Source organism: Tupaia chinensis, unplaced genomic scaffold, assembly GCF_000334495.1.
Source record: "Tupaia chinensis unplaced genomic scaffold, TupChi_1.0 Scaffold141165_1, whole genome shotgun sequence".
Classification (NCBI taxonomy): domain Eukaryota; kingdom Metazoa; phylum Chordata; class Mammalia; order Scandentia; family Tupaiidae; genus Tupaia; species Tupaia belangeri.
This window is the reverse complement of record NW_006201028.1, coordinates 1,579,374-1,596,667: the sequence shown is the minus strand read 5'-3', so window position 1 is coordinate 1,596,667 and position 17,294 is coordinate 1,579,374. Positions and strand designations below refer to the sequence as shown.

The window sequence follows — 17,294 nt, the reverse complement described above, 5'->3', positions numbered from 1 at the left end:
AGAGGTTTTTGCTATAGGGCGTGTGCACTCGCCAGAAAGACAGAGAGAGACAGAGAGACAGAAAGTGAGAAATCGCCCCCCAGGGGGGATGACCATGCCGCAATCCCTTCTCCTCCATTCTCCTCTCAGGATCTTGGGCACACATGCACACGCGCCCGCCATGAATTGAAGCCACGGGGTCCAGGACTCGAACCGTGGTTGACTTCATGGGAGTCCAGCAACATAGCCATTATGCTAACTGCTTGTCCCCAAAGTGGTATCTTCTAAGACATAATACAAGAAGAGAATTGAACTAAAGAAGGATTTTTTTTTTTTAATTTTTGCCATAGGGTAGCTGTGCTCACTGTAGAGACAGAGAGAGGGAAAGTGAGAAATCACCCACCCCCAGGGGGGGATGTCCACACCACAACTTCTCCTCCATTCACACTCCCAGGGTAATTATCATACCGCCAGGTCTGGGGCTCAAACCATAGAGTCGGCCATGTGGGATCCTGCTCTTTAACCACCACGTTACCTGCTGGTCCCATCTTTATTTTCAAATCTAGCAAATCTTGGCTTCTTTACATTCCCTCTAAATTCTGCTTAAGAACTAGGGCCAGGGAATAGCAGATGACATAATGGCTACATCGCTGGACTCCCATGTAGTCGACTGTGGTTCAAGTCCTGGACCTGGTAACTTAAACTCACATCGAGCACACGTGCATGTGTGCCCAAGATCCTGAGAGGAGAATGAAGGAAAAGGGATTGTGGCATGGCCATCCCCCCTGGGGGGGATTTCTCACTTTCTGTCTCTCTGTCTTTCTGGCAAGCGCATGTGCCCTACCCAAAAAAAAAAAAAAAAAAAAAAAAAAAAACCTCTCAATAAAAAATAATAATACTAGGGCCAGCAGGTGGCGTGGTGGTTAAGTTACTGGCTCCCACATGGCTGATCACAGCTATGTCCCAGACCTGGTGGCTTGCTTTCTTACTTTCTGTCTCTTGCTCTTGCTCTGTCTCTCTCTGATCAAATTTAAATAAATAAATAAAGTTAAAATAAAATAATTATTAAAAAAAAATTAAACAATTCTTAGGGCCAGCAGGGGTGGTGGTGGTTAAGGTTCTAGACTTTGACATGGCCCACTGTAATTCAAGTCCCAGAGCTGGTGGCCTGAAATCATGCTAAGGGGCCAGAAGTGGTATGGTGGTTGAGGCACTGGACTTTCACACGGCCAACCACAGTTTGAGTCCCAAACCTGAAGGCTTGCTTTCTCTCTTTCCTTCTCTCTCTCTCTCTCTCTCTTTCATGCACTAGAGCAAGCTTAAAAATAATAATAAATTTTTTAAAATTTTTTAATATTTTTTTAAATGAAAGAAAATGACACCAGTTCTGTGTACATACATGCCCAAAATCCTGAGAGGAGGATGGAGGAGAAGGGATTACAGCATGGCCATTCCCTTAGGGGGGCATGATTTCTCATTTTCCCTCTCACTGTCTCTCTCTGTCTCTCTCCAGCAAGAGCATGCAATCTATGGCAAAAAAATAAAAAAACTTAAAAAAAAAAAAGTGGTGATATCTAATTTCTTCCCTTGATTATGGGCTGGACTTGGTGACTTGTTTGATCAATCAAATGTGGTAGAAGTGTCTCCATGGGACTTCAGAGGCCAGGTTATAGAAAACCTTACAAGTTTCATCTGGATATATTGGAATTCCCACTCTTGGTATGCTTCCTCTTGGAAACTTGCTCCCAGGCTATAAGAAACTAAAGCCACATGGAAAGAGTCTCTTGGCAGATTATGTGTCTCCATGGTATTCCAGAGATACCAATAGAGATGGAAGATTTTTAAATTAGTTTAGGCTACATGTACTATATTCTTTCATTAAGGACTAACTTAGTCATGGCTTTCTGTTACAAATAAATGGCATTCCCTCCACGTTGGACTGCATTCCAGATCATCCTGTCTTTTCCTGCTAAATGCTGCAAGGTAGGAGTTGATAGGAGAATGTACATAGGTGAACATGCTGGTCTGTTGGGAACAGGGAAGGCTTCAAATGAGGAACTGAAGATGAGTGTAAGTACCAGAAGATGATGGATGACTTGCGGTTAATTGGGCAAAAAATGGAGGAAGATGGCCCAGCCACAGTATGTAAGCAGTAGGGCATTCCGTTCCTGCATGAAGCTGGGGCTGCACAAGAGGCCTGGGTTCAGTTCCCCAACCAACCTCAATAGGCCAGGCACAGTAGCAAATGCCTGTGATCCTTCCAACTGGGAGACTGGGACATGAAGACTGCTGCATAGTGAGACCCTGTCAGAAATAATTCTCTCTCTCCCAACCCCATTCCTCTCTTTCTCATTAAAAAATAAGTAAGGGGAACCAGCAGTTAGCGTAATGGCTATGTCACTGGATTCCCACGTAGTCGACCGTGGTTCGTGTCCCGGACCCAGTGGCTTAAAACTCACGCCGGGCGCGTATGCGTGCGTGCCCAAGATCCCGAGAGGAGAATGGAGGAGAAGGGATTGCGGCGTGACCATCCCCCCTGGGGGGTGATTTCTCGCTTTCTGTCTCTATGTCTCTCTCTGTCTGTCTGGCGAACGCACACGCCCTACAGTGAAAATCCCTCCAAAAAAAATAAATAAATAAGTAAGCACATAAATAAATAAATGACAGAGGGCCGGCAAGTGGCATGGTGGTTAAAGGCGCTAGACTCCCACATGGCCAACCACAGTTCAAGTCTCGGACCTGGTGGCTTTTGCTTTCTCACTTCCTCTCTCTATCTCTCTCTGTCTCTCTCTGATCAAACTGGAAAATAATAATGATAATAATAATAAATAAAGTTAAATAAAATAATTCTTTTAAAAATAAATAAATAAATGACAGAAGAGCCTTCCAGACAGAAGGAACAGTCAGAAGGGATTATGGTCTAGTCAACAAATTCAAGTGAAGGCCAATATGGCTACAGTGTGGTGAACTACAGGGAGAAAGCAGAGATGAGAGGAGGAGAAACCACTGAGGTTGGCATCTAAGCCTCTAAGTCAGGATCACCAGGCCTGTCAGTTAGCTCTGTAGAGCTCTTATCTTCCCCAGAGCCCTGAAATACCCTGTAATCAGCACAATCTAGCAGCAGGAAGTAAAAATGTCTGTGACTGAACCTAGTCTGGCCCCTGGCTTCTGGGCCCAGCAGGAGCTGATAGCACTTCTTTTTTTTTTTTTCTAAGAATTATGTATTTAATTTTTTTTTTTTTATTATCTTAAATTTTTCTATAGGGCACATGTGCTCACCAGACATAGAGAGAGGGAAAGCGAGAAAGCAAGCCTCCAGGTCGAGAATTCAAACCGCAGTTGGTCACGTGGGAGTCCAGCACTTTCCTCACCATACTACCTGCCAGCCCCACTGGTAGCATCTTATTACTGCCATTTTCTCCACAGTTTTCCTAAGGAGAAGAGGAAGCTGGAATTTCCTGGAAATTTTCACAAGCCAGTCTCAGGATTCAAGCAGAGCTTTAGGGAGACAGGCCTGCCCCATGTCCTCAGAGAAAATGAGATCATAAATGCCTCAACTAAGAGGGGAAAAAAATATCTCTCTGTCTCATAGGGCTATTATGATTTGTGAAATTATAAGATAATCACTATAGCTCTCCCAAATGAGAGGAACAATTGCGACAAACAAGAAAAAGGAGAATAAAATAGTAGAGTTCTGATGCCAACAAGGACAAAGGCCTCCAAGGTTTGCTCAAGGTTCAAAAGCTGCAAACTCTGATCCTTTACTTCTGTGTGACAGGGGTAACTGACACTCTTCTCAAATAACAGTAGCTGGGGTTTAGGTTGAACCCAGCATTATATGCAAAGTCCTGATTTAATGATCTCCCGCTGGGACCAAGGCCAAATCTACTGCCACACTGAATGCACAAAAATCTATGTCAGTCTGAGCCATTGAGGATAGAGATAAGAGAGGCAGGGGAGGTAGACATTGAGTCTTGAGAATTAGTAAGAGTTCTCAGATAGCTGTAGATGAGAAGGAAAGACATTCCAAAAAGAGGTGGCTGCATGTACAGAAGTATAGATGTAAAAAAAAAAAAAAAAAAAGGTGTGTGTGTGTTTGTAATATAAAGAAGGAGGAATGTACACTAGTGTGTTGACTAACGGCCTCTGGTCTTTGTAATCAGAAACGTAATCCAAGAGGTGGGTTTTGTTTTGTTTTGCTTTGTTTTGGGGAGAAATTGAACCCAAAAGCCAGGCAAACCCATGAAGAACATCATACTCGATGGTGTAAAGCTGAAAACTTTTCTCCTAAGATCAGGAGCAAGGAAAGGATGCCCACCCTCTTCACTTTTATTCAACATAGTACTAGATGTCCTAGCCAGAGCAATCAGGCAAGAAAAAGAAATAAGAGACAGTCACACTGGAAAGAAAAAGGAAAATGATCTCTGTTCACAAGTGACATAATCTTATATGTAAAAATCTCTAAAGATGGGAACCATCAGTTAGTGTAATGGCTATGTCGCTGGACTCCCATGTAGTCAACCGTGGTTCACGTCCCGGACCCAGTGGCTTAAAACTCACACCAGGCGCATGTTGCGTGCGTGCCCAAGATCCCGAGAGGAGAATGGAGGAGAAGGGATTGCAGCGTGACCATCCCCCCTGGGGGGTGATTTCTCGCTTTCTGTCCCTCTGTCTCTCTCTGTCTGTCTGGCGAGCGCACACGCCCTATAGCGAAAAACCTCTCCAAAAATAAAATAAAATAAAATAAAAAACTTTTTTGCAACAGGTTTGCCACCAGAACACAGGTGTCATGAAAACCACCACTAAATCAAAGCCAAAATGGGAAAGGAGAAGACTCACATCAACATTGTTGCCATTGGACATGCAGATTCCGGCAAGTCCACCATACTGGCCATCTGATCGACAAATGTGGTGGGATAGATCAAAGAACCATCGAGGGACCAACAGTTGGCATAAAGGCTATGTCACTGGACTCCCATGTAGTCGGCCACAGTTCGAGTCCCAGATCCAATGGCTTAAACTCATGCCAGGCGCATATGCGTGTGCGCCCAAGATCCTGAGAGGAGAATGAAGGAGAAGGGATTGCGGTGTGGCCATCCCCCCAGGGGGTGATTTCTCACTTTCTGTCTTTCTATCTCTCTGTCTCTCTCTGTCTTTCTGGAGAGTGAACATGCCCTATAGAGAAAACCTCTCCAAATAAATAAATAAAGAAAGAAATTTGAGATGGGAAAAGGGGTCAAATATACCTGGGTCTTGGATAAACTGAAAGCTGAACATGAGCATGGTATCACCAATGGTATCTCCCTATGGAAATTTGAGACCAGAAAGTATTATGTGATTATCATTGATGCCCCAGGACACAAAGACTTTATCAAAAACATGATGACAGGCACATCTCAGGCTGACTGTGCTGTCCTGATTGTTGCTGCTGGTGTTGGTGAATTTGAAGCTGGTATCTCCAAGAATGGGTAGACCCATGAGCATGCCCTTCTGGCTTACACACTGTGTCTGAAACAACTAATTGTTGGTGTTAACAGAATTGATTCTACTGAACCACTGTACAGCCAGAAGAGAAACAAGAAAATCGTTGAAGAAGTCAGCACCTACATTAAGAAAATTGGCTACAATCCCGACACAGTAGCATTTGTGCCAATTTCTGGTTGGAATGGTGACAACATGTTGGAGTCAATTGCTAATATGCCATGGTTCAAGGGATGGAAAGTCACCCATAAGGATAGCAATGCCAGTAGAATAACACTGCTTGAAGCTCTGGATTGCATCCTGCAACCAACTCGTCCAACTGACAAGCCCTTGTATCTGCCCCTCCAGGATGTGTACAAAATTGGTGGTATTGGCACTGTCCCTGTGGGCCGAGCGGAGGCTGGTGTGCTCAAATCTGGTATGGTGGTCACCTTTGCACCAGTCAACATGATAACTGAAGTCAAGTCTGTTGAAATGCACCATGAAGCTCTGAGTGAAGCTCTTCCTGGGGACAACACGGGCTTCAATGTCAAGAACATGTCTGAAAAAGATGTTCGACATGGCAATGTTGCTGGTGACACCAAAAATGACTCACCAATGGAAGCAGCTGGCTTCACTGCTCAGGTGATTATCCTGAACCATCCAGGCCAAGTCAGGACTGGTTATGCCCCTGTACTGAGTTATCACACAGCTCACATTGCTTGCAAGTTTGCCGAGCTGAAAGATAAATTGATCTCCGTTCTGGTAAAAAGCTGGGAGGGACCAGCAGTTAGCATAATGGCTATGTCGCTGGACTCCCACGTAGTCGACCGCGGTTCGCGTCCCAGACCCGGTGGCTTAAAACTCACGCTGGGTGCATGTGCGTGCGTGCCCAAGATCCCAAGAGGAGAATGGAGGAGAAGGGATTGCGGTATGGCTATCCCCCCTGGGGGGTGATTTCTCGCTTTCTGTCTCTCTGTCTCTCTCTGTCTGTCTGGTAAGCGCATGCGCCCTACAGAAAAAACCTCTCCAAAAAAAGAAAAAAAAAAAGCTGGGAGGTGGCCCTAAATTCTTGAAATCCCATGATGCTACTGTTGCTGATGTGGTTCCTGGCAAGCCCGTGTGTGTTGAGAGCTTCTCTGACTATCCTCCTCTGGTCATTTTGCTGGTCATGATGTGAAACAGACAGTTGCTGTGGGAGTCATCAAAGCCGTGGACAAGAAGGAGCTAGAGCTGGCAAGGTCACCAAGTCTGCCCAGAAAGCTCAGAAGGCTAAATGAATATCTCTACTTCCTGCCCCCAAGTCTTAATCCACGGGGGAAGAACAGTCTCAGAACTGTTTGTCTCAATTGGCCATTTACGTTTAATAGGAAAAGACTGGTTAATATAACAATGCATCGTAAAGCCTTCAGAAGGAAAGGAAAATGTTTTGTGGACCATTTTGTTTTTTCTATGTGTGGCAGTTTTAAGTTATTAGTTTTTAAAATCAGTATTTTTTAATGAAAACAACTTGACCAAAAAATCTGTCACAGAATTTTGAGACCCATTGAAGCTAAGTTTAATGAGAAGAAAAAAAAAAAAAAAAAACGATAAAATTCTTAGGAGAAAACATGGGGCAAAAACTTCATAATATTAAATTTTGGGATGTTTTCTTAGATATAACACCAATGACACAGGTAATGGAAGGAAAAAATAGAAAAATTTGATTTCACAACAATTTTTAAATTTTATTCATCAGGGATAGACGGTAACATGGAGGTAAGACACCACATGGCTGATTGTGTGGTTCGAGTCCCATCCAGTGGCTTGAAAATCACCCCCAGGCGTGTGTGTGTGTGTGTGTGTGTGTGTGTGCACATACCCCAAATCCCAAGAGAATAGAAAAGAAAAGATTGCAGCATGGCTATTTCCTCTGTGGGGGGTGAGGGGGGAGTGGATTTCTCACTTTCCCTCTCTCTTTTCTGTTGTTAAGAGCACACACCCTACAGCAAAATAAAAAAATAACAATAAAAAAAACTACAATGAGATATCACCTCATATGTATTAGTATGGCTACCATTAAAAAAAGAAAAAGTAAGGAAATAGGAGTTAGCAAGGATGGGGAGTAATTGCACACCTTGTGCACCATTGGTAAGAATATAAAATGATGAAGCCACTGTGGAAAACAGGATAGCAGTTCCTCAAAAAGTTAAAAATAGCATTACCATATGACCCAGCAATTACACTTTTGGGTATATACCTGAAAGAACTGAAAACAAGTTCTCTAAGAGATATCTGAATACCCATTTCACAACAGCATTATTCACAACAATGGAAAAGTAGAAGCAACCCAAGTGTCCATCAATGGAGGAATGGATAAATAAAACGTGGCACATACACACATGGAAATGAAATGCTGACACAGGCTACAGCATGGACAAACCTTAAAGACATATTACTAAGTGAAATAAGCCAGTCATTAAAAAGACAAATACTGGGACCAACAAATGGTGTAATGGTTACATCGCTGGACTCCCACATGGTCAACCACAGTTCGAGTACTAGACCCAGCAGCTTAAAACTCACTGGGCACATGTGCGTGCATGCCCATGATCCTAAGAGGAGAATGGAGGAGAAGGGATTGTGGCATGGCCATCCCCCCTGGGGAATGATTTCTTGCTTTCTGTCTCTCCGCATCTCTCTCGCCAGCAAGTACACATGCCCAATAGCAAAAATCTCTCTGAAAAATGAAGACAAGTACTGCATGATCCCACTGATGTGAGTAGCCTAACTCAGGTACATAGACAGTGGAATGGCAATTGCTAGGGGCTCTGGGAAGTGGGGAAAGAGGCATTACAGTGTAAGGGGTATGCTTTAGTTTTACAAGGTGAAAAGGGTTTGGATGGTAGTGAGGGTTGCACTGTTACATATTTAAGTATCACTGTTTGTACATTTTTAAATGGTTAAGATGGAATGTCAGTCAGTGGTGCAACAGTACTACAGTAACTCTGGGAGGTTCCCCGGTCCAGGTCCCAAGGCTTCCTGCACACACCACGCAAGTGTACATGTGCCTGTGATCTGAGCTGCTGAGGTAGGAGGTGGATCGTGGAGTGAAGATTTTATTGGGGTTGTCCCTCTCTCTCTCTCTCTCCCTCTCAGAAGAAATAAATAAACTTAGTTAAAAAAAAAAAAAAAGAAAAAGAAAAATAGTGGAGAAGGGAGGGCCAGCCAGTGGCATGGTAGTTAAAGTGGCTCGATCTAATAAGGCCAACTGTGCAATTCATGTTGCCGACTTGGCCACTTGAAAAACACACCAAGCACGTGTTCATGAATGTTCAAAATTCCAAAAGGAGAAGGAATGGAGGAGAAGGGATCGTAGCCTGACCATGCCCCATGAGGGGTGCTTCCTCACTTTCCCTGTCTGGCAAGCACACACATCCTCTGGCAAATTTTTTTTTAATTATTAATATGGTAAATTTCATGTTATGTGTTTTCTGCCACAACAAAAAAAAACGTTAAAAGAAAATAAAACGTCAGACAATCAAATCAGAAAGGGCTAGATGTGAGAGGAGATAAATCTGGTATCAAATCAGAAACGCAGAAATCAAGGAGACCAAACTGAACCAAAAAGCCAAACGGAGGCGGGGGCTGAGGGGGAGCTGACAGGTGGTGTGGTGACTAAGGGCACTGGATTGCCACATGGCCAGCCACGGTTCAAGCCCTGGACCTGGTGGCTTGCTTTCTCACTTTCCCTTTCTCTCTCTCTCTCTGTCTCTGATCAAATTAAAAATGATAATAACAAATGGAATTAATAAGTAAATAATTCTTAAAAAAAAAAAATAGTAAGCTAAACCCAAGGGTGTAAGGCAGAGCCTGGGAAGTGCCTGAGATTTACATATGGTTCCTGTGATCAAAGGCAAGAATGTGACCCACAGGCTTAAGGGTAATGTCCAGCTTAGATGTGACATGCGAGTAGAGGATGGGATAAAACCAGCCAGAAGAATCTAACATGAGACAAGTGTCTAGGGCAGAATCCCAGGGAACACCAAAATTAAAGAAGTATATTGAAGAGGAAACCATGTAAGAGACCATGGAGACCATATAAGTCTCCCCAGCCCTCGCAAATGGCTCCCCTTATCCTCATTCTTTCTCCAAAGTGTCCTTTGTTCCTAAGTCAATTTTTTTTTTACAGAACTGTTTTATTTAACTTTTATTATTATTTTTCAGTTTGATCAGAGAGAGACAGAGACAGAGAAAGAGAAAGGGGGAAAGCGAGAAAGCCAGCCACCAGTTCTGGGACTTGAAACACGGTCAGCCATGTGGGAGTCCAGCGCCTTCAACCATCACACCACCTGCCGGCCCCCCAAGTCAACTTTGATCCTTCTTCTCCACCCTGTCCATCAACGCTCCTCTTCTCCTTAGGTGTAGAAGAGCAGTCTACATCACAGCAATCCACAATAAGATTTGAATGACTAATCCTTCCCTGCCTGCAACCATCCGTGGTATTAACCTGTATGTGTAAGTTGGTCTCTAATGGATGAAATTTCAGCCTGCTTGACCTGACCTGAGACTGGTAAAGAAAGCTTCAGTTGTGGCTACTCTGGCTTCAACCTCAGCTTAGGAGACAGAAGCAGAGGAAAGAGACAGAAGCTCTTCTGAAGTCCTAATTCAGACATACTCAGGTTGTTCCCTCTTTTTCAATGTCTTTTCCTAATGAGGGACACTTGTGGTTTGAATCTCATGGAAACCTCTAAATGGCAGACTTGAGTATGAAGAAATCCTGGCCCAATCTTGGTATCTAAGTAGGACAGGACAAATACTGTATCCAAGGTCAGTTCAACTTCAGACTGAACTTCCCTGAACTTTGGGGAAGTTCCTTCTCTCTGCACTTTATTGACACTCAACAAGAACAGAACAAGTCAGGTCTCAGACTCCACTGACAGGAGAGTATAATAAAGAGGACTTTGGGCCGGGCCTATAGTGTAGCAGTTAAGGGAGCCAGATCCCACATGGCCAACTGTGGTCTGAATCCCAGCCCTGGCAGCTTGAAAGACATGCTCCAACTCCCAACGGGATGGAGAAACAGAGAAAGGATTGTAAGCATCACGATGCCTCCATTGGGGGTGTTTCCTCCCCCTTCCTCTCTCTCTCTGTCTCTCGTTAGCAAGTATATTTACTCTTTGGCAATTAAAAAGGAGAAGAAGAAGAAGAGATGATTATTCTTCATCCACCTTCTCCCTCTGGGAAGGCATTAAACATCTTTCTTCCATGCTGAACGCCTATATTTCAAATATTTCCCTCCCTCTCTCTCCTTATCTAGCCTTTAATATATTAGTAGTGTTGTCCAAAAGTTTTACCTCCCAGGAGACAAAGGATTGAGTCTCAAAATTTGCTTTCTTTCTTTTTAATGATTTTTAAAGTTTATTTATTTTTTTTCATGAGCAAGAGAGACAGACAGTTTCCCCAACAGAATCTTGAAACAGTGATCTAGCCCCAGCTTCAGCCAGCTGCATTTATGGGCCAGCCTCCTGTATGCCTGGTCTACACAGGGAGGTCTCTAGACATGAACCGGGAAACTTCCCATGTGGGTCAGCCTCTCAGAGTGTCATGTGTGGCAGCTGCACCACCGTCTAGCCTCATCGGCTTTCTTCTCTTACGACATCCGAGTGATACATGTATTGTAACACATCATCAAGCCATCTTTTTACCTGGTTGTTATGTGACCATCAGAGTTACTCGGTTTTTACTGTTCTTGGTATCATGCTTGATTTTTTATGTAACATTTTGTTTTCCTCACCATTCTCCATATATACTCTTCCCTCATTACACTGAGAAAAACGTATTTCTGTACTTTTACAAAATATACTTAACAGAAAAAATGAAACTGACAAAACATTAACACGTACTTTTTTTTTTTTTTTTTTTTTTTTTAGAGATTTTCACTGTAGGGCGCGTGCACTCGCCAGACAGACAGAGAGAGACATAGAGACAGAAAGCGAGAAAGCACCCCCCAGGGGGGATGGTCACGCCACAATCCCTTCTCCTCCATTCTCCTCTCGGGATCTTGGGCACGCACGCACACACGCCCGGCGTGAGTTTTAAGCCACCGGGTCCAGGACACGAACCGCGGTCGACTACATGGGAGTCCAGTGACATAGCCATTACGCTAACTGCTGGTTCCCTTAACACATACTTTTTAAATTAGTAAGAATTTAGGAAGGCCGACAGGTGGTGTGGTGGCTAAGGGCACTGGACTCCCACATGGCTGGCCATGGTTTGACTCCTGGACCTGGTAGCCTGCTTTTTTACTTTCTCTCTCTCTCTTTCACTCTGTCCCTCTCTGGTCAAATTAAAATAAATAAATAAAGTTAAATAAAATCATTCTTTTTTAAAAATTTAATTTATTAATTAATTAATAAGAACTTAAATATATCCAATTATATCTATCCTTTTATATTATAATTATCCTTTTATATACTTCTTACAAACATTTCACTTCACTCATGGACTTTTATGAATGTTATAATTAACCATTATCATCATTATTATTATTTTTGGAGAGGATTTTTTTGTTATAGTACATGTGAGGTTGCCAGAAAGACAGAGCAAGACAGAAAGCGAGAAATCACTTCCCAGGGGGGATGGCCACACCGCAATCCCTTCTCCTCCATTCTCCTCTCAGGATCTTGGACATGCATGCACAGGCGCCCGGCATGAGTTTAAGCCTCCGGGTCCAGGACTCGAACCACAGTCGACTACATAGGAGTCCAGCAACATAGCCATTACACCAACTGCTGGTCCCATCATTATTATTTTTTGATGTTCCAAAGAATCACAATATGGGACAAGCAGGTGGAGTGGTGGTTGAGGCACTGGACTCCCATGTGGCTGACCATGGTATGAGTCCCGGACCTGGCAGCTTGCTCTCTCACTTTCTCTCTTTCAGAACACTGTTTCCAGATGATATATCTGAATATTTTCTTTTTAGAGAGAGAGAGAGATTTTTGCTATAGGGCACATGCACTCGCCAGACAGAGAGACAGACAGAAAGCGAGAAATCAGCCCCCCAGGGAGAGGGCCATGTTGCAATTCCTTCTCCTCCATTCTCCTCTGGGGATTTTGGACATGCACGAGCATGCACCCAGTGTGAGTTTCAAGCTGCTGGGTCCAGGACTCAAACAGCAGTCAACTACCTGGGAGTGTAGTGATATAACTGGATTCAAACAGCAGTCAACCACCTGGGAGTGTAGTGATATAACCATCATACCATGCTGGTCCCTAATATTTTCTTTCCAAGGCCACCACTTTGCATTAAAACTTTCCATCTGGGGCCAGCGCATGGCAGGTGATTAAGGCAGCTGGATTCCACATGGCCAATTGCACAGTTCAAGTCCTAGACTTGCACAGTTCAAGTCCTAGACCTAGCAGCTTAAGAAATACACTGGGAGTGTGTGCCTGCATGCCCAAAGTTCCAAAAGGAGAGATGGAGAAGGGATTCCAGTATGATCATTCTACATGGCAGGGTGCTCTCTTTTCTCTTTCTCTGTGTCACTCTGGCAAGCACACTTGCCCTCTGGCAAATTAAAACAAAACAAAACAAAACCTTCCATTTTAATCCAACTAACTCTGTATTATTTCTGTTCTAATATAAAAATTTAAATACTTTTTTCTACCACCTACTTCCTTAATTTCTAACTCCTACCAAATCTATCATTGTAACTATTATAATCTTCAGTTCAATCATCATCACTCAGAATTTACGTCACTGATGCAAATTTGTTTGCATTTGTTTTTAGTCCAAAGTAAGTTTAGTGCTCAACCGTAAGAAAGATTTTCCAGTTGACTGTGCACATCTACACATCAGCTATTTTTTTAAAGACTTTTTTGAAGTACTTTTATTATTTGAACTTTATTTGTTTATGTATGTATGTATAGATTTTAATTTGACCAGAGAGGGACAGAGGGGGAGAGAGAGAGGGAAAGTGAGAAAGCAAGCCACTAGGTCCAGGACTCAAACTGTGGTCAGTCATGTGGGAGTCCAGAGCCCTTAAAACCATCATGCCACCTGCTGATCCCCACATTGGCTATTTTAAGGGACCTGTGTTCTGCTTCCATTTTAATCCTTTTTCTGGAAGAATCTAAATATAAATATGAATGGACACTTTGGTATTTTAGTCAAATAAAACAATAACAAAGCAAATCTGGTACATATTTAGTTCATGAGTTATTGAGTTAAGATAATGAAGCATGTTCAGAAACATTTATCTAACAACAGTAACTGTACACCCGAAGATAGTGTGTCAAGGGGTCGACAGTAGGAGAGATGGGGAAAGTCTGAAAATCTGAGTAGAAGCAGGAAGTCCGTCTGAGGGCCTGCTAGATAACTCTGGAATGGTAACTAATAGCACCCACACGGCATGGCCTCTGCAAGTCAACGGCAGAAGAAAGGCCCTTCGTCAAACCCTCAGTCCACAAGGGGAAGGGCCACACCTGCATTTCCACAGTTGGCTCCTCAGAGCCTGGCACAATGCTGGCACAGGAAAGATGCTCAGTAAATAAGTTGTGGAAGGAGAGAGAAAGGACGGCATGGAGAAAGAAAGGGAATGAGTGAATGCCTATTTGTATTGCCAATCTTCTGAACAATGGGTCAATATAATAAAAAGGCAGTACGACCAATATGCTACTAAGAAAAACTGTAAAAATACATTATTTTGTGAAATCTCTTATGAAAGATATAGGTAGGGCAAGAGTTTAATTATTAAAAGGGGCCTAAGGGCCAGCAAGTGGCATGGTGGTTAGGGGCACCGGACCCCCACATGGCCAACCACAGTTCGAGTTCCAGACCTGGCAGCTTTCTCTCTCTCTCTCTCTCTCTCTCTCTCTCTCTGTCCCTCTCTGGTCAAATTAAAAAGAAATAAATAAAGAGGGGCCAGCAGATGGCGTGCCGTTTAAGTCACTGGACACTCCCAGCTTCAGTTCGAGTTCCAGACCTGGCAGCTCTCTCTCTCTCTCTCTCTCTCTCTCTCTCTCTCTGTATCTTTCTCTCTCTGTCTCTCTCTGGTCAAATTAAAATAAATGAATGAGGAAGGAGTAAATTAAAAATTAACTAAATAATTCTTTAAAAATTAAAAAATAAAAGTAAACAATAAATAAATAAAGTTAAACAAAATAATTCTTTAAAAGGAGTCTAGCCTCCACAGAATAGATAATTCCATTTGTAAGAAATGTCCAGAATAGGCAAATCCAGAAGACAGAAAGTAGGCTGGTGGGTGGGGCTGCAGGTGGTGCGGTGGTTGAGGCACTAGACTCCCACATGGCCAACTGTAGTTCAAGTTCTGGACCTGGCAGCTCACTTTCTCACTTTCTCTCTCTCTGTTTCTCTCTGATCAAATTTTTAAAAATAATAATGATAAACAAAATTAAATAATTCTTTTTTAAAAAAGTACACGGGTGGTTCCCAAGGGCTGGGAGTAGGGAGGAAATGGAGAGTGATTACTAATGGGTTTCTTTTTCGGGGTCATGAAGAAGTTCTAAAGTGATTACAGTGATGGTTGCATAACTCTAAACCATCATACTAAAGCCAACATACTCAAGGTCTTTGAATTGTTTACCATTTTGTGGGGTTCTGGTGTGTGCATGTGTGTTTGCACGGGGTCTCACTGTGATGTGATCCTCCTGCCTCATCGTCCCACAGAGCCAGGACCACAGACGCCCACCACCCCACCCAACTTGTCAGGGTGGGCCTGAATTGAACTAGTCCTCCCCGTGACCTCAGCCCCCCAAGCAGCAGCAGTCGACGTGTGCTACTGTGGCTGAGCCTAAACTGTACACTTTGAATGAGTGACTCGTATGGTATGTGCATTTTCTCTCAATAAAGTGGTATAAAATATGTGCCACGCCAGCTCAGGTTTATAAGCTGCCACCAAGTCCCCTGCTCCAGCCACAAATCAATCGCAAATAAGCAACCTAATACAAATAACCTACATCCCTGGCTCATACGAGATGGTATTATTTTAATTTGGGACCTAGTAAGATTACAGTAACCCTGTAAATAAATGACTTACAAGGACAAGTAGAGAAGCAAGGAAAAAATAAACTCAGAGCTTTGTTTGTTTGGTTTTTAGTTTTTGCTATAGATGCATGCGATTGCCAAGAGAGGGAAAAAAGTGAGAAATCACCCTCCCCCTCCAGGGGGGAGAGCCACGCCACAGTTTTTTCTCCTATAGTCTCCTCTCAGGATTTTGGGCACACACATACATATGCCCAGCGTGATTTTCACGTCATCATGTCCAACACTCAAGCTACACAGTCAGCTATGTGGGATCCAGCACCTTAACATTACTCCATGCCACCTCCTGCCCCAAACTCCCAGTTTTCATATTGTTTGATTATATTTCAGTGTCACTATAATCTTTTTTAAAAATTTATTTATTTAATTTTTGTTTGTAATTATTATTTTTTAATTTGCTACAGGACACGTGCACTCACCAGAGAGAGAGGGAAAGTGAGAAAGCAAGCCGCCAGGTCTGGGACTCAAACCATGGTCTCCTATGTGGGAATCCAGCACCTCAACCACTATGCCACCTGCTGGCCCTCACATGTCATTACAGTCTTAATGATTATTTTATTGTGTTTCTGCTATTTGGGTGTTAAGATGTTTGAAACAACCAAGAAATCAGTCTTATTGGAATTATGTTGTAATCTGAGTTGAGAGAATTTAACCTTTTGTAGTGACCATTATGGTAGGCTCCCAACACTGATTGCACTGTGGGTTAGTTAGTAAAGCCAGGGGGCAATCTCATTCTCCTCACCAGTGATTGGTTTAGGAATGAGCATGTGACACTGGTCTGGCCAATGAGATGTGAGTAAAAGTCTGCAGCTTCTAGAAGAGGTTCTGATGGCCCCTCCCCCTCCATAAAAAGAAATAGTAAGGGTCCCATTTCTTATTCTGAATTGTCATACCTGGATATGAAGGTCACGCCATAGCAGCCACATTGGTAGGAACCCGAAGATGACACCAAAGCACTGAGGGCAGAACCAAGAGAGTCATAAGAAGTGGAGCCCAAGTTAATACACGCCATCCTACATCCTCCCTACCTCGGCACTTCACACTTGGGGGAGATCCCCATTTTCCATATTGTTGAACCATTTAGTCAGAGGTGTTTTGTTTTTGTTTTTGTTTTTTTTCACCCAAAAGAAATATCATTTATAATTAGGATTTAATGGTAAAAATGTAGTCTAAAATTGTTATGTCCTAAGTTTCTTTTTTAACTTTATTTATTATTATTTTCCAATTTGACCAGAGAAAGAGAAAGGGAGAGTAAGAAAGGAAGCCACCAGGTTTGGGACTTGAACCTTGGTTAGCCATGGGAGAGTCCAGCACCCACACCTGCCAGCCCTATTTTCTAAGTTTTATTAGGCATATAAATTTGTTTGTTTGTTTGTTTTTGGAGAGGTTTTCGCTATAGGGCGTGTGCGCTCGCCAGACAGACAGAGAGAGACATAGAGACAGAAAGCAAGAAATCACCCCCCAAGGGGGATGGTCACGCCGCAATCCCTTCTCCTCCATGCTCCTCTCGGGATCTTGGGCACACACGCACACGCACCCGGCGTGAGTTTTAAGCCACCGGATCCGGGACACTAACCGCGGTCGACTACGTGGGAGTCCAGCGACATAGCCATTACGCTAACTGCTGGTTCCCTAGGCATATAAACTTGATAAACTGAACTTTGACTGTACCAGAAATTATAAATGGGGTTGTGTTCCTTTGCCTCTTGCACTTAAAAATGCATCTTGCACTTCAAGGAACCTAGAAATGGTACAGAGAGATAAGTTTTCTTTTCTGTTTTTTTTTTTTTTTTTTTTTAGGTGTGTG

General features: G+C 43.1%; 1 pseudogene; it reads left to right on the top strand.

Moving 5' to 3' along the window:
* Positions 1–4,758: 4,758 nt before the first annotated feature.
* On the top strand, positions 4,759–6,719 carry LOC102501625 (elongation factor 1-alpha 1-like; annotated as a pseudogene).
* The last annotated feature ends 10,575 nt before the right edge of the window (positions 6,720–17,294 follow it).